Genomic DNA, 17249 nt, shown 5'->3' on the forward strand with positions numbered 1-17249 from the left:
TTCGATCTGCACCCTATTCAAACCTTCGACCTGTATTTTGCAGGTCAAAAGCTTGATATCTCTACTGACGTTTTGAATATTTGGGTTAGGTCGAGGGTTCCATATTGCACACACTCCAAAGGTTGGGAGCTGACGTTCCCGCGTACTTCAGAGAACGAAGTTTCGGTATCGTATACATGCTCAGAAACTCGAACGTTTTAGTTCCGACACATTTGGTAAGTCGTACTTTCTAATCGTTATTCCCCGTGTATGTAATGTCGCTATATGTCTCCTGTGCATTTCGTGTGGAGCCCCACGTGTTCTTGCAGGAAAGGCGTTACGTTAGAGACACGGAAACGGACGGACTAATTTGCAGGAGAAAGTAGCCTATAGGAATGTTGGGGTATATTAAAAACAAAGAGCAGTGGCTGATGGTACGAAACGACAGGTCGATTTTGGTCTTATAGCATTCTTGTAAGAAGACCCTTCTGGCCCTTTCTCTATCCCGGAAGATCAACCAAACGCGCGAGAAGTTTGCTATACGCTGTTTATATGGCGAAGGAGATCAGGGTTTTCAGAAGAAACAAAGCAGACGAATAGAGGAAAGTTGACGAATCGGATACATAAGACGTGACAGAACAAAATCGCGTTGTTCAGAAGACACACTGTACTTACCTCGAGTGCTGAAGGACCCTCCCCACTTCTATATACTCTCCGTTATCAGAAAAGAAAAAACGCCGTAAAAACGCCACGTAATTTTTTCAAAGACTGCTCCGTTAACTGCGCAGCGCGAGCCCTTGAGCGAGTGAACTTAACGAGCACGAGCAACTGCTGCGCCCGACAAGGCGCAAGCGTCATGACTCCGTAAATCGACTCCGCGGTGGGGTGTTCGCGGTCGCGGTGAAATGGAACAGCTCGCGCATATGCGCGCAATTAAAGACACAACGCAAACGAGACTGCAAACATGCTGCTCCAGTTACTGTGAACGTTCCTCTGCTCACAACGGTTACATTAGATTGCACAGAAAGACGGGCAACGATGATGATGACGGTAACAATAATAATATAATGTGTTGGTCACATTCACCCGTTTTATGGACGGGCACATACACCGTCAAAGAACACATTGATCCTAATCCCTGTTGGTGTTTCACGTCCCAAAAACCACGATATGATTGCGAGGAACGCCGTATATGGTGGAAGGTTCCGGGAATTTCACCCATCTCGTTGTGTGGCCCGCGTACTGTGTGAAGCCAGCGCGCGCTGGCTTCACACAGTACGCGGGCCTGTACCATTTCGACTCCTTCGAAATGCGACCACCACGGCTGGAATCGAAACCGCGACGTTCGAATCAAAGAACACACGATTGCCGAGACCACTCCTATTTCCTCTTCCGCAAAGAGAAAAAAAAAAGACCGCTCATACATTAACTTATTCGCTTAAGTGCACTAACTCGTGACATCACTGTTTTTATGCATCACACACACACACAAATGCACAAGAGTAAGCAGCCGCGGCGATGCGGTGAATACCGGTGCGCCCCTGCCGGCCCGAAAGACGCGGGCTTTGTCCGGGCCACGGTCGTCGCATATCGATGGAAGCGAAAGGACAGAGGCTCGTTTACACTTGGGTTTAAGTACACGTTAAGAAACCCCAAGTGGGCGGGGGACTATAGCTCGCTGGATTCCGTGTCGAACGGTTGTGTGCCCCCGCGATCTCCGACGACGGCGCAGCTCTGGCCGAGTGGCTCGCCCTCCGCCATCTCCTGACGCAGTGAAGCGCTCTCCGAGTGGTGACCCGGTCCTCGGACAACTTCGACCGTGTCCCCATCTTTCTCTGTCTTATCTTCACTTCTCACTCTATTCTTTTTAATCCCTCCTTACCCCCTTCCCTCGTGAGCCACTTTTGAGGTGTCGCACTCTCACTCTGATGCAGACAGTTACGGGGCTCGCTTTTTTCTTCTTTTCTCTCATTTGAGAATCAATTTCCCCCCAAGTGGACGAAATTTTGCGGAGCCTTCTGTTACGACGTGCGCCACAATCCTATCGTGGTCTTGGCACGTAAAACTCTGGATATTACTATTAGGATTATTATGAGTACGTCAGTGTCAGTAACAATACGTTAGTTAGTACGTGAGTGTACATAGAAGTATATGTAGTATCCGTGCATATATAATCACTCACTCACTCACTCACTCACTCACTAACTCACCTAGCACACAAAAACACCAGTGGGTCAGTAGTGGAGCGAGCATCCACTTCTTGATGCAGACCAATGTGACACGCGGCCATACACACATACAAGAGAGGACACACGCGACAAAACAAAACGAAAGAAAAAAACTCTCCGGGCATGGAAGAACACTGCGACCAAGCAGCCGAGAGGCGAGCCGGCCAGCGGCAGAGCTTAGCAGGAAAATGCGGCAAAATGCGGTCAAGGCGTGTGTATACGAACGCTTCCACACGCCGGCCCGCTGGAATCCAGCCAAACCCCACACTCACAAGTCTGCGATCTACGGAGGGCCGGCGTAGAGGTCGGTGTGTCGTCGGAGTAAGGAAGGTAGATGACGACGACATTGATGAGTATGCCCCGTCTGGGAAGGTGTACACGTGAACGCACTCGGTTGCACCCGGAACCTAATTAAAGCGAGTAGATTGAGTTTGCTGGAAAAGGTTAAATACATGGAATCGAAGGGGGAAAAAAAGACATGATTTTGAAGGACTACACCCCCCCCCCCCTCGCTTCACAGCGGGAAGCAGCTCAGTGGAAAGTATTTGTATGGTGTGCATATGTAAAATGTGTATAGGTGTCCTACTTATATTATGTCTCATATATAAAGGCTAATCGGGATTAATGTAAGATAGAAACGGGTGCGAAAGAAAGAAAGAAAGAAAGAAAGAAAGAAAGAAAGAAAGAAAGAAAGAAAGAAAGAAAGAAAGAAAGAAAGAAAGAAAAAGAAAGAAAGAAAGAAAGAACTTCGAAGTTTCACCCGTGTAGATATCGGTTGCTTCTCTGTGAAGCCGCGCATGCTCCTGTGCACGTGACGTCACGACTCGCAACGGCCGCAAGGTGTCGCGCCGCAGAGCAAGGCCGTCAATGAGGGAGATAATCTTCAGCTACTTTGTAATTAGAAGTTCATTCATTTGTTCAACAAGTTTTCCTCTTGTGATCACAGTGGTCGCGGGTAATTGTGGCCAATTACCCGCAGGAGGTACGCGCCACGAGAGAAGGGAAAATGAAACAAAGAGACGAATCACATGGGCGGTGCCAGGATTTCTTTACCGGATGAGCGGTGCTTACCACGAGTTAATTCCTTCAAGGTGCATAACAACGAGATGGTGCGTTTATACGTTTTGCTTTGACTATGTTGACTCTAGGAGAGGTAAGTGGCGGGGAGAGGCAGGCGAAAACTGAGGGAAGCAAAAATTTCCGTGCGCCCGCTGGCGCCACCCCTGGCGAATAAGGTCTGCTTTTTTTTTTTAACTAAATTATCAAACTCCAGAGTAATACTTCTTTTGATAGGTCTTAGATTTCTCAGTGACACTGTCCACGTTGGGCTAATTATATCAACTGAATCGATTATCAGCCACTCTCGATTAGTGTGAGTAATTTATGGATAAGAACAACAACTCGACAATTTGTAAATTGTGATTAATAATCAATTTTTATTGTTCTGAAATTTCTCAACGGCCGTATAATTCACATGTGTCCACTTTTTTCGTGATTTCTTTCTTGGCCAACCCTTCAGGGTGGGTGTCAGCCAATTGTGCAGTCAAGCATCACATCATTATCGTTCAACTTGCGGTGCACCATCATGTTGAGCCATCCCGTGCTTAGGGTTCGTGCTACTACTACTACTACTACTACTAATACTACTACTGCCGCCACTTACTGCTACCACCAACGCTGCCACCACCATGAACAGCTACTACTTCTACTACTACTACTGTTTAAGACGACTGTTTAAGACGTCAGTGCCGCATCATAAGCCCCTACTACTACCTCCAGCCCACCCACCGCCACAGTGCTACTCCATGACTGTACCACCTCCACTAAGCTACTAACATACAAATACAATGACAACAATCGCCCTTGTAAAAGAACTCGGCCACTCTGTGAAACATGCATTAGTGAGGTATTGTACAGTGAGTCACTGCTTCCTGGTCCCTCCCGGCTTCATTCCTGCTATGCCGAGCAATCAGAGCTGTCGCTTATATACCGCTTCCCGCGCCCCATCCCGCTGGGGTATATTGTTCAAATATTTGTCCCGGAAGAGACTCATGTGCTTGTTCGCCGGGTTGGCAACACTGTCTCACAACACGTTTCAGTGGACGGTTCATAACGTACTTTAGCCAATAGCTTGACTGCATTCTGAGTTTGTCACCAAAAGTTATTCGCGGTGCTGACGCGGTTGCCTTTGTGACGCGCATTTGTATATGAATACACTCGGCAGATATTGTTGCCCTGTAAATGCCAAATAGAGTCATTGTTAATCGCAAATACATTTCTGCATGAAGAAAGGCTATATATCGTCTTATCTACGTCCATACATGTTTAAGCAGGCAACGCAAAAGAGAGAGAGAAAAAAAACGGGGACAAAAGGAACACAGACCATTTCATTTGGCGCTGCTGATTGCAACATGCATAATGAATTCTAACTTGCCCGAATGTGCCCCGCCGCTGCGGTCTAGTGGCTAATTAAGGTACTCGGCTGCTGACCCGCAGGTCGCGGGATCGAATCCCAGCTGCTGCGGCCGCATTTACAATGGAGGCGAAAATGTTGTGGACCCGTGTGCTCAGATTTGGGTGCACGTTAAAGAACCCCAGGTGGTCGAAATTTGCGGAGCCCTCCACTATGGCATCTCTCATAATCATATGGTGGTTTTGGGACGTTAAACCCCACATATCAAATCAAGTTGCCCGAATGTTGATTTTCAGGCGCTTTAACTTCCGACCACTGATAATAATCTGTGCAAGAAAAAGGAAGTAATCGTATTTCAGTAGCACCCTAAGTATTAAATTAAATGACTAATTAGTTAGTCAGTAATACGGCATTGATTTCCTGAGCTATGCAGATTCGAAAGGTCATAGTCATGTTCATGTTACATGTTCAATGTTCATGTTTGATACATTGGACGTCACATGGCACCCCTCCCCTTTATGGAATGCGAAAAAGCAGGCCTATGGGGGCCCCACTTCCTCCACTCCCTTAACGGTGGGCGTAAATTTGTGGGCTTAAACGTCCCAAAACCACCATATGATTACGAGAAACGCCGTAGTGGAGGACTCCGGAAATTTCGTCCACCTGGGGTTCTTTAACGAGCACCCAAATCGGAGTACACTAACGGTCGCACGAGAACAGCCTCTCCCTCCACTTTCACCCTTTTCGCGAGGAGTAAAATCTCGGCGCTGCTCCCCGAGTTTTGATCTTTTCTGGACTGAGGCATGGGAGCGCGAAGGCTGACGCACGCCGACGCCACTGCGTGGGCGGCGCGTGTATTTTTGACGTCACAGCCACGGCAGTGTCACGCGTATTTGCCACAGCCCAGTAGAGATTACGCCGCGGCACCCAGGTCGCCATCTGACGGAGCCGGCGCACCCACATGGTGAACAAACAACGAGGGGGACTTTCGAGCGTACACACCTACACACACCCCTCTGAAAAACACGGCACGGACGACTCGCTCGCTGTCTTTTTCGGTTTCTTTTTATTTTGACCCCGACAGCAACAGCGGCACCTTGGCCTTGCGAGGCATACCTCGGCGGAAGTTTACAGCTACGTGACGGGAGAGCGATCCGCGCGCACGCAGGCCAGCGATCGACGAGCGCCGGTATCGAATGGCGCTTCATAGATTGCAGGCGATCGTGATACAATGCGCACACAATGCGCCTCGCGAGATAGCGGCGGCCGATCCGAGAATCGGAGCCTGTTTTTTGTTGGCTGCTCGTTTCGGCCGAGCGCAGACTAAACGGAGTCATTGCGACGCGGAGACTATCGCATGACGGTCTCCAAACAACGCAGCGGTAAGCAACGGGATCAGGTTCTCGTGCGGAAGGAAAATGCTTCGTCGGCGATGCCGCCTTGGCAAACTTTCGGTTATAACGTCGCTCATAAGCAGAGATGCTGGTGATGCTGCAAGCGCGGGTTTCTCATATATGTACGAATTGTGGTTCACTGCACATGCACCGAGAGTGCCTATAGATGATGTCGATGTGAGTGCCTTGTCGTCAGGGGGCGTAGCCAGAAATATAATCATGGGGGAAGGGGGTTTGACACAGGCATGAGCTTTCCTCTGTGACGTGACTATACCGGCGGTAGTTTAAGAAGGTCGTGTCCATGTACGAGTATATCTAGATAATGAGAATTCCCCCTTCCCCACTCACCTTCCCTGGCATATAAGGCAGTAAATGTAAAGTAATCGCAGTAAAATACAGTAAACGTCTGGTACAGTGGCCGTTCGGAGCAGCGGCCTCTCGACGCACCATTTAATGGACTAGTCTTGGAAAGCGCATCACTGCGACAACCCGCCCGATCACAGAGGACATCGTTAATCATCAATCTATGTTAAGCGTAGATGGCGCAGCAGTCCTCGTCAGGGCGAAGTGCATTTCACAACTCAAAGGCGACTCCACTTACAGCGTGGAATGAGAGGTATACGCAGCATGTTTTTTGTGCATTCATAAGTACACTTTGCTTTTTCTTACTTTGTTGAGCGAACTTATTACTGTGGATGTTTGTGACTGAAATGCCTATGGGAATCATTTTTATGTTAAAGCTCCATATGTCACGCCGCCCTGACACAGTGATAGCTTTTAGTCAACATTTTTTTTTACTTTACTGCTCACATCGAAACATGCTTGCGAAAGGCAATAAGTATTTTTTTAAGTTGTGCTGGACGTTGGCAACGCGATCTCACATGCGTTGTTTTTCGGGCTGACTTTCTCGCAACCTTGGTTCACATTACAGTTGTACTGTGAATTTTGATAGTAATGAAGTACTCCAACCGCAGAGGTTTTCATTGTGGAGAAATGTTCACTTGATCTCAATTGAAAATGCACAAGGGACCAGACTATACCTACTCACATAAAGATATCTTGTTCGCTCACGGAGGTGGTTAACTGCGTATATGAGCAAGAAAACTTAAGTACCTGCAAAAACGCGTGAAGTTATCGTTTTTTTTTAGTAGCTTTCGTCGTTATGCTTCCTGAAACGATAGCGTAGCGGCAAGGTGTCTTCCGTTGTTTGTAAGCGTGCAGCCGTCATTTCCCTCTACGTCAGCAGATTCAGAACTGTAAAGGATATTTCACCACGCAGCATAGGTATGCCATTTATACACTGTTCTAACCAGCACGTGCGTTCATGTTTGCAACACTTACGCCGGCGCGAACAGGAGAAACCTCGTACCACACAAAATCTCGAGCGATCGGTTCACTATAGTGATAAATGAATGAACTCTGGTCTTGTTCAGAGCATAGTACACCATAATCAATTTCTCAGGACGCGTGAACTCCGGCGAAAACTGCCAGCGCATCCAACACGAGTTTACTTGTATACGCTGTACTGTGTACCATCCATGCCTGTTTCGGGCATTCTGACGCCTTTGTCGGAACAAAGGATTCTGGGTCATTGGCCGAGCCCATCCTCAGCCCAGAAGGCTTTGAAAGCTTTGCTACGCTTTTTGCGGACAACTGGCCTCAGAGACAGACTTTAGTGTCTTATACTCTTTGATGTTGCCTTTCCTCTGTCGCAATTTTTTTTGTAATTTCTCTCTCTCTTCGCAACATTTCTTTTTACCATCTTTCATTCCCCTCACCCCTTTCCCCAGCACAGGGTAGCCAGCCGGTCTAAGAACTGGCTAACCTCCCTGTGTTTCCGCTTAAACTTTCTTCCTTCCTTCCTTCCTTCTTCCTTCCTGATGCGAGTCGCTGGAATTTCACCGCTGGCATAAACTCCTTCGCGTTCATTCAGGTTTGTGGTATGTCATCACAACGCAACATAAACTACCAGCCTTCTGTAAGGGTGCAATGACAAACGCGAGACGTTTCGCGCGTAGTGTAAGATAATGGCCAGGCGCAACCTTACCGGCACCTGAAGGGAAGTGGAGGAAATGCATACCCGCGAATATTTCCACCAGAGGAGAAACGAGCGCTAGTGCTTAAGGCGGAACTTCACCAGCCGACATGTACAGTCGCTAAAGTACTCCTTTCTCGCATTGAGTGCGTCACTGGCTGAACTTCGCTGAGCGCGTGGCTTCCTAGCAATGCGAAGTCACCCATTGAGATACGCTGCATACACGTATTGCTGAGTAGTTCGTGTTCTGTGTCAATCAGAGCCCTTCTATGAGACTCGACGACCACGCCTAAACGCCGTGTGGTAACGCTTGATGATTATTTCTCGAAAGGCGACGCTGCTCCCAGTGCACAACCGAAGACTAGCCGAATAGCTACAGCAGCCGAAGAAACGGTTCCCAGCTGTAGTTCTGCCTGAATATGACTCGTGTGCCGAAAGAACTCCTGAAAACCAATCGGAGCGCATGATGCGTGCACAGAAACCACGACTCCTGACAAGGACATTGGTCTTTTACGTGTTAACCGAGCCAAGACACTGCAGGAGTTGCAGGACGACGAGACTATAGGCGACGTTTGCCAATGACGCCATGGAAACCAGGCGCTAACTACAGCCTTCCCTCAGTTAGTAAGTGCAAACTGAAGTTACAACCTCACTGGAAAGAAATGTTTTCCTGGCTGGTGCATTCCAAATTTCAGGAGAGAGCTCTCTGCAAGACATGTGTGGTTGTTGTAAAAGAAAGTTCAGACAAGGGGACCCACCAAGTTCCTGGTGCCTTGGTTCTCTCTCCGTTCACACGTTGGAAGAACACGCTCGAAAATTTCAGAAGCCACAACGACTGTGACTATACCACAAGACCACTGACCTATGCACGACAAATTTTCTAGAAGAACTCAAAGGCGAGTCAATCACTGAAAAGATGGAGTCATCATCGCAAGCACAAAATGAAATAAACAGAAAAAACTGATTCCCATCATGATCTTCTTTGGGCGACAAGGTGATCATGAGAGACGATTATGAGAACCACGACATGATTATGAGACACGACCGGGATTCGATTCCGCAACCTGTGGGCCAGCAATGGAGCACCGTAACAGTGCACTGTACCACACTGGCGGGTGGTAAGAAAGATGGTTTTGGTAAAATCACTATGCGCTACTTTTCGTCCATCTGCAAGGGCGCCAGTTCAACTGATTGAGACATATAGGTACACTAAAGGAGGACTTGGTTTATATTGGCAAACTTCACTCTGAGAACTCTAATGTCATATGTTTCACTATCATAAGTTCATTATTAGCGGAGAAAATGGAGATTAAAGTTTAATTCTAAATTTCGCATGAATATTTCCGCGCTTGACGTAACAAATTAGAAAAAAATAATATTTTGGTAACGTTGGCTCTATGAAATTTTCTATAACTTATTGTGCTAAGTCTATGGCACCCATGGATTACAATGTACTTCATTTTTATCGATCGGAAGCTAGGTAGAACCCAGTATACGTCTTTGAAATTTGTTAGGTCAAAGTTTTTGGTGCGTGAATCTCAAGGTGGCGTCTCCACGCGCATTTTCTTCTAGCGCGTTTTCTGCCCACTAAGCATCGTGTCGCGGTGAGGGTGGTGTTTTCGGGATTGTGACATTGTAGTTCACCAATACGCGAAAACTCATTTTGCTCTTTAGTGTCCCTTTAAAGGGCCACTCACCAAGCCACATACGAAATTTAGTTAGACCGTGAAAGTTGTTGGGTGTCTGATGAGGAACATTTTGCCACAAAAAAAAAAACTTTTGAATCGGTTCATTATGCTGAAACGAATAACAAATCGGCATAGCGGAATGAAGGAAAGCAATACCATTCGCCTGGTACATGCTTTCGCTATGAACCATATAACGTACGTCGCCTCCTACCTCAAGTGGCAGGCGACTGAACGCACCAAACTAGATTGTCTCATCCGCAAGGCGTACAAACGCGCAATCGGATTACCGGTCAATACCAGCACGGAAAAATTTCTCGAGCTTGGGTTGCACAATACTCTAGATGAGATAATCGAAGCACACAACATCGCCCAGTACGAACGTCTGGCGAAGACCAGAACTGGTCGACACATCCTCGACACACTGGGTATCAACTACCATACGCAGCGCGGCGAAAAGGTCGGGATACCCAGACGTATTCGCGAGCGCATCGTCGTTATGCCGTTGCCTAAGAACATGCACCCGACACATCACATCGGTCGGCGCAACAGGCGCGCCCAAGACCTTGAAAAGAAATTCGGCAATAGCAAAGACACAGTTCACGTGGACGCGGTCCGTTACGACTGCCACCGCGGCTTCGCGGTCGCGATCACGGATAATGTAGGAACTTGCGTCACGAGTGCGACGATAGGCACGGAAGAGACGGAGGCGGCCGAAGAAGCTGCCATAGCCCTCGCGATAGCCACCACGGACGCCGAGGTGATAATAGGCGACTCGCAGGCGGCGATACGCAACTACGCCAGCGGCCGGATCTTCCGCGAAGCGGCCCACAATTTCCAAATACACGAACGCAACATCTGCCGCAAAAACGACAGTTTCCTTGTATGGACCCCTGCCCACACGGACCCTCCGCTTGCGGGCAACGCGACTGCCCATGCCACGGCTCGAGGACTTACACGCCGAGCTACGACGCCTGCCGACAGTCCCGATGTCTCGCACACTTCGACAGCGATGCGGGAATGGACGTGGGGGGAACGCATGACCACTTTCAGAGACATCACGCAACACTACAGACTGAACAGATGCAAATATCCACCACCCCACGCCAAACTAAACAAGAAACAGCAGGTTGTCTGGAGACAACTACAGACACACACGTACCCGAATCCGGTGATCCTTCGCCTCTGCTACCCAGACATTTATACGTCCGACGCGTGTAAGGCGTGCGGAGCCAGAGCGACGCTGCAGCACATGCTGTGGAAGTGTACCGGTAACGCGCAGCAGTCCCCTACGAACCCGGTAGACATGGCAGTCTCGAACCGCGAGGCGCGATGGGAGGCGGCTCTGCTCAGCCACGACCTCGCCGATCAACTGTGGGCCGTCCGGCAAGCCCAGGTTGCCGCCCGGGTCCAAGGACTCGAGGCCGTCACCTAGGCCGGGGTGCTTGTAGCCCCACCCCGCTCAATGACGCCGGACATGTTCAATAAAGTTTTTACTCACTCACTCACTCGGTTCATTACGAGCTGAGAAAACTGTTATTCTTTTTTTTGTTTTTTGAAGTGGCGCGAAACGAGGATGAGAGGAGGCGAGCTCGAAAACCTTGCCGCTCCTCCGTGTAGCCTTCGCAAGCCAAATCTCTTCCCTGCCTTCTGCGGCATCCGACCGAGAGGTCACGTGCGCATGACGTGCCCGACAAGCCCAACCCCCGTGCACGCGAGCGGCGCTTTTTTTTTTTTTTTTTGACCAGCTTTGTTTTCAGTTTTACCGTCTGTTTCTTCTGGATGGTTTGGAAACGCTGGCTTAGACGCGGTAGAATAGATGAGCAAAAGAAGTGCACGAACGCGTAGGAGCGTTCTACGGCTGTCGTCTGCTCGATGCGCTGACCGCGGGGACACGAACGCATGCGAAACGCCGTCATATTAGCGCCGCATATCGTTGCAATTCACGGGGAAAAATGAAAAAAAAAAAAAAGAACGCTCACTTTCCCTTATTGCGTCTCATTACTTATCCACAGATTTATTATTCTCTTCAAGCAACAAATACATAAACTACGCATGTAGTGTTAAACAATTTTAACCATGTCACGTGCCACTGTCTGCAACGTCAGAGCAGAGTCGTCTACGTAGAGGACCGACGTCACTGCATTGCCGTGTACGTAGGGCCGTTCATACGCGCACGTCATGCCCTCATTCTCTGGCAGCACGCCCGCAAAGGGAAGGGAAAGCAGCGTTCATCTTGAAATTCGATTCATTTCCGTGGCGCATAACGCTGCAAATTTTGGCAGACGTGATCGTGAACGCCTCGTCTACGCATTGCGCTTGTCAGCTCAAAATTGTCGTGGCCCTTTGTATTACGCTTCCTGTATGTTCGAGCGTGTGTGTGCGTGGACGTTACGAGATTGATGAATTGGGCTGGTCGGGTTCCATCCCACCTTCGAATCAACCTGACTACGCATATGATGAACGTTAACTAAAGGTTGAACAAAAGTAACAAAGTAAGTAAAAGCCATGTGGTGCAGCAAGTTGTCAACATGGTAACTACAGAAAAGAAGAAAGATTTAGCATTATATACAATAGAAACTTCCAGGCGAACAAGTACAAACCAGCACATCTCTAGAGAATGCATCCAGATATACATATGAAAACATATTGTGGATATCACTTGAAAAGTTATCGCTCCACCAATGATTATCATGTTTCTATAAGCAACACGGGACGGCTTTAAGCTCTCCCATAATAGAGTACCCTGTGCTCTAAATCGTTACCCCCTTTTTCTACCCCCCCCCCCCCCTGTATATGCAACAAATTGGCATCTGTGCTTGCCGCTCTAGCGGTGCAGCTTACACGAAGCTCATCGATGCATACAAACGACTCGCTAAAAAATAAAAAATAAAGTATGGCCTCAGAGATGAGCATGCACGTAGAAGTAATCTCAGAGGCTGTATAATGATCCTAGTCCCTACTAAATGACCTTCGAGACAGTGTTTTTTTTTTTTTTTTTTTGCGGTCTGCCGTCTCTGAGGCTGCAAAGTTTCACAACACCCGTATGGCACGCTGCGAACCCAAATCAGCCATAGGGACTTACGGAAGTGTCTTATCTTGGCCTTTTATATTACTCTATGGTATATAGGTGTGCCAATGTGTATGTGCCCTATTACTGGAATGTTATGAAGCCTTTGTTTTTTGTACATAGCGTAAGTAAACTTTTTTTTCTAAACAGTAAAGTCCTCCAACATTGTCATGTATATTAGGGCAATGATGTCTTCATCGCAACGTATATTGTCTTGCTACCTAGATGTGCCAAAGTGGATGTGCTCTTATTACTGAAATGTTACGAAATTGATTGATATGTGGGGTTTAACGTCCCAAAACCACCATATGATTATGAAAGACGCGAAATGTTACGAAATCCTTGTTCTCTGTGCATAGTTTAAATAAACTTTTTTCTAAACAAGGTCATCCTCCTGTGCACTGTTTCACCGTCTAGGGACGGCTTAATGCTCCCCCACAGTCGAGTATGAAGTGCTCTAAATCGTTAAGCTATTTTCCTAGAAACACAGTCTCGGGCTCTCTGTTGCACATAGTGCCAGTCAAGGACTCTTTATCGTGTCGACGCGGCCCCATCAAGTGTGGCAATCATGGGACGGCTTTATGTTCTTCCGTAGTAGAGTACCAAGTGCTCTAAATCGTTAATCACTTTTTCTAAACACACAGTGCCACTTCTCGGTGCCCCGGAATGACCGAGCCGTCAACCAGGGGTGTAGCCAGGAGGTGGCACACCAGTCACTGCTACACTATCATTCTAAAGTAACACTCGAATACTTAAGACAGGGAAGTTTATTGCTAACTGGTAACAACATTTCAGGTGAGTACAACTGTCTGGTGTAACAAAATCCCTTCAGTGGCGTGCGCAAACAAGAGAACATAGACTGGATGTAACACACAGCACTTCCAATATTCTCACAGATCACGAATCGCTAAAAAAAAACAGAAAAAGAAATGCAAAAAGCGCAAAGTTGGAACAGATTCACATATTACGTGCGACAAGAAGCCATTTCCCCCCATTTTCGCGAGTTAAAACGGCAGTAAAGGAAATTCAATATTCCCATTGCGAACTCCAAAAACAAAACACAAAAACGTGTATGCCACCTTCTGATAAAGCCTTATTCACCCTAAGTTTTATTCTGTTCGGTAAAGTACCGAACCATGATCATTCTAATCTTCTGTAACGCTGGTATGCAGCTCGTTGGGGTCGTTGCCATGCTTCGGCCATACAGCAGCGACGCCACAAGACGAACATTGTGACGTATGTATACAGTACGAGTTGTTCAAATAAGCCCCTTCTGCGCTGTTGGCTCGAAGGAATTGACACTCCGAATTGACGACGCACGACGTGCCACACGCCTTTGGCCGCTACGATGCATTCAAACATCGTGTGGCGGATCGCTTCTCTATTCCCGCAGTTGGGGTAGTGGTCATTGGGAACGACGCCCCACTTTGACAGTCTCCGACGAGTGGGCAACGCGTCCCATCGCCGCAGCCAATCAAATGCTCTAACCATTTCTGGTACGTGGTTGTTCCGCCATTACTCCCACTTGCAGGGCCTCCATCTCTGTTTTTCCTCGTCAGTAATCGAGCGACTGATTAACATTTCGCTAATGCGTGCGGGTGCGAGCTTCGCAAAGTATTCTTCGGCGGCGTCGCCGCCAACCGAACGCTTGAGGCCCTCTGCTGCTTTATGAAAGGCATGTACAAATGGTTTTTGTTAAGAGTAAGCAATGGGTGACGGCGATGTAAGGGACAAACTTGGCGTTGGAAAGTACGAAAGTGCGGCCCTCAGTGGGTATAGCGGTGACGGGCGTATCTGCATGCGCCGTATTGCAATAACAGACGCTCTCTCGATTGTTGGTCTTATCGGCGATCAGCCATTTCTGATATGGCTATCTGACTTTTTATCGGATCGATTGGTATGTGGAGTCCAACGTCCCGAAACCACCATATGATTATGAGATCGATACGTCATAGTGGAGGTCTTCGGAAACTTCGACCACCTGGGGTTCTTTAACGTGCACCCAAATCTGAGCTCACGGGCCATTTTAGCCTCCATCGAAAATGCAGCCGCCGCCGCCGCCGGGATTTGATCCCGCAACCTGCGAGGACTTTTTACAGGGGTCACTCGTGGTTTCGCGTTCGCTCACATTGTTGTCGCCTGGATACGAACGCGTCACCGTCGTTTTTGCTCGTAGCAACTGAAGCGTTGCGCTTATGAGCACGTGGACGAAGGTCCCATCCAGAGAGTGGAGGACGGAACAAGTTAGGGAGGGGGGGGGGGTGCACTGCGCAATGGAATAGAAGGAAAGTAGTGGGTCATGACACGCACACGTTAAGCTTGTTTTGTATCCGTCTTCCCGGTAGAGGAATTAAGAGCTAAATTTTTCATTCATTCATTCATTCATTCATTCATTCATTCATTCATTCATTCATTCATTCATTCATTCATTCATTCATTCATTCATTCTGTTCGCGTGCATCGTTCCAGCCCACCGTCTCACAAGCCGCCTCTGTGTGCCGGTCTATAGCGCACAGTCACACATTCTGTCGAAGAGTGAATCGCGTCTATGGCAGAACAATGGGCCAATAAACTTACCACGGGTGACGGGAAACGAAAGGAGAATAAAAGGAGGAACAAGGTGAAGGCAAAACACGAGGATTCCGCGCTTATAAAAAGAGAGAGAGAGTGTGTATACAGCGGTGCGGACACAGCTGCGAGAGCGTCACGTTTTTTGTCGATCTCAGAAAGCGCGTGAAAGGGCGCGCGGTCGAGCGAGCCAGCTGGACAGGGGCCATCTTCACTTTACGAGAGCATCGCCTACCCACGCAACGAGCATTCTTGTGGCAAGAGGATTCCAGACGCCGCACCCACGGCTTCTGCGTACACACCATTCTTTCGCGCTATCCTGTATTCATCGTTTGTTTGTTTTATATGTGAGACCTTGTCTTAGAGAGCCCTGCCGCAGCGATACGAGAAAGGTGCTGTCCTGCTGGCCAACCGTATGTTCTCGCATGTAATGGGATGCACCTCCTCCGCGTTGGCAAATTCGTCCTCTATGATTGCCGAGCAGGGCTCACACGGCCCTTCTGATCGGCTTAAAACGCCGTCATTATGAAATTCGGCGGTGGCCAGAACGGCCCCTCAGCACCGGTTAGCACTCACTAAGTTGGCTAGAGGTTGCTGAATAGCGGTTTGCGTTAATTAATTTAGGGTATATAATGGTCATAGCTGGCTAAATGTCGCAGTGTGATTGATATAGCGCTGGCCATCTAGTGATAGATAAATGATGCCTAAGTTTGGTTAATGTAAACTAATGTCATAAATACGGTGGCTATGGTTTGAGATCACGTGCGAGGGCTAGATAATGGTTATTGTTGACCAATGTTGTCGATATAATGCCTTACTTTGGCTAGATGTGGCTATGTGACTTCGTAATATTGGCTAACGTCGGCTAGCAATGCCATAAGACGGCTCAATTCTGCTGTTGTCTAATAAATGTGCCGCTAATGTCGGAGAATATAACTATATAGTCATCGCAATGCTAGTTAAATATGGCCAAGTTGGCTAGGGTCGAATAAACATTGCCAAGTCATGGCTATCCGCAGTCAACAGCAACATTGTTTCCATTCAGTCTTGCAGTTCAATGACGTTCGCACCCATAGACAAAACAACAAAAAGCTGGGTTGGCTGCCAGTGCGCGAAATTTCTAGCGTCTTCAGCGTTGCCTGCCTTGGTGTCGTGCCATCTTTCACTGTTTCTCTTTCATAGTGAACGATTACATTCACTGGTAGTAGGGAATGTACGTGTCGGGACGGCTTCATGCTCTCCCATAGTAGAGTACCATGTACTCTAAATCGTTGAACACTTTTTCTAAACACACAGGTCACGATGATTCACAAGTATTGGAAAAGAAGCCGGAGCACTTTGAAATTTATGGAGAGACATAGCAAGATACGCGTTTTCCCGCGACTTTCAAATATCGCTAAAAAAAATTTACCCGATTTCTACGTATACATGGTGATAAAAGTATACTTGTTGCATCGCGGTGTTGATTAAGAATACGAGGCACGCATGGAAATCAATGCCTAGAGTTTAAGCGTATTTACATACATCAATTTCTCCACGTATGTAACGGCTGAGCATGTATACTCTCTTGTAGGCGATAACACCCAGCCGAGGTATAAAGGTCACGGCTGTTGGCGACGGGTCAAACGGATGGCACTTACTAAATGCTAATACAACTTAAGCCGATGCGTCGCTGCATGCCATATCTTGTCTCTCGAGCAGCAGAACTGAAGCCAATCGCCAATACCAAAATTAAATATGGCACTGAGCTGCACCTCGATATAGAGCCTGCAGGGGAGCGAAACGCATTGATACAAACGCAATAGCGTGTAGTGATATATTGTAATAGTTAACTTGTAAGTTTGAGGGCAGACTGCCGCGGTGTAGGAGGGGTTAGG

The 17249-nt window shown here is 47.9% G+C and overlaps 1 protein-coding gene across 3 annotated transcripts in view; it reads right to left on the bottom strand.

Moving 5' to 3' along the window:
* The window catches only part of Moe (moesin), a 188547-nt gene that overhangs the window by 80834 nt on the left and 90464 nt on the right, over positions 1–17249 (bottom strand). The window contains exon 1 of one of the 3 annotated variants that reach the window (XM_075895381.1): positions 2190–2231. The exons of the other annotated variants lie outside the window; for them this stretch is intronic. The gene's annotated coding sequence lies outside the window, so the exon portion shown is untranslated. Of the gene's footprint in view, positions 1–2189; positions 2232–17249 lie in introns of those variants that run through there. 3 annotated transcript variants of the gene reach the window in all.

The sequence above is a fragment of the Rhipicephalus microplus genome, chromosome 5, assembly GCF_043290135.1.
Source record: "Rhipicephalus microplus isolate Deutch F79 chromosome 5, USDA_Rmic, whole genome shotgun sequence".
NCBI classification, from domain to species: Eukaryota; Metazoa; Arthropoda; class Arachnida; order Ixodida; family Ixodidae; genus Rhipicephalus; species Rhipicephalus microplus.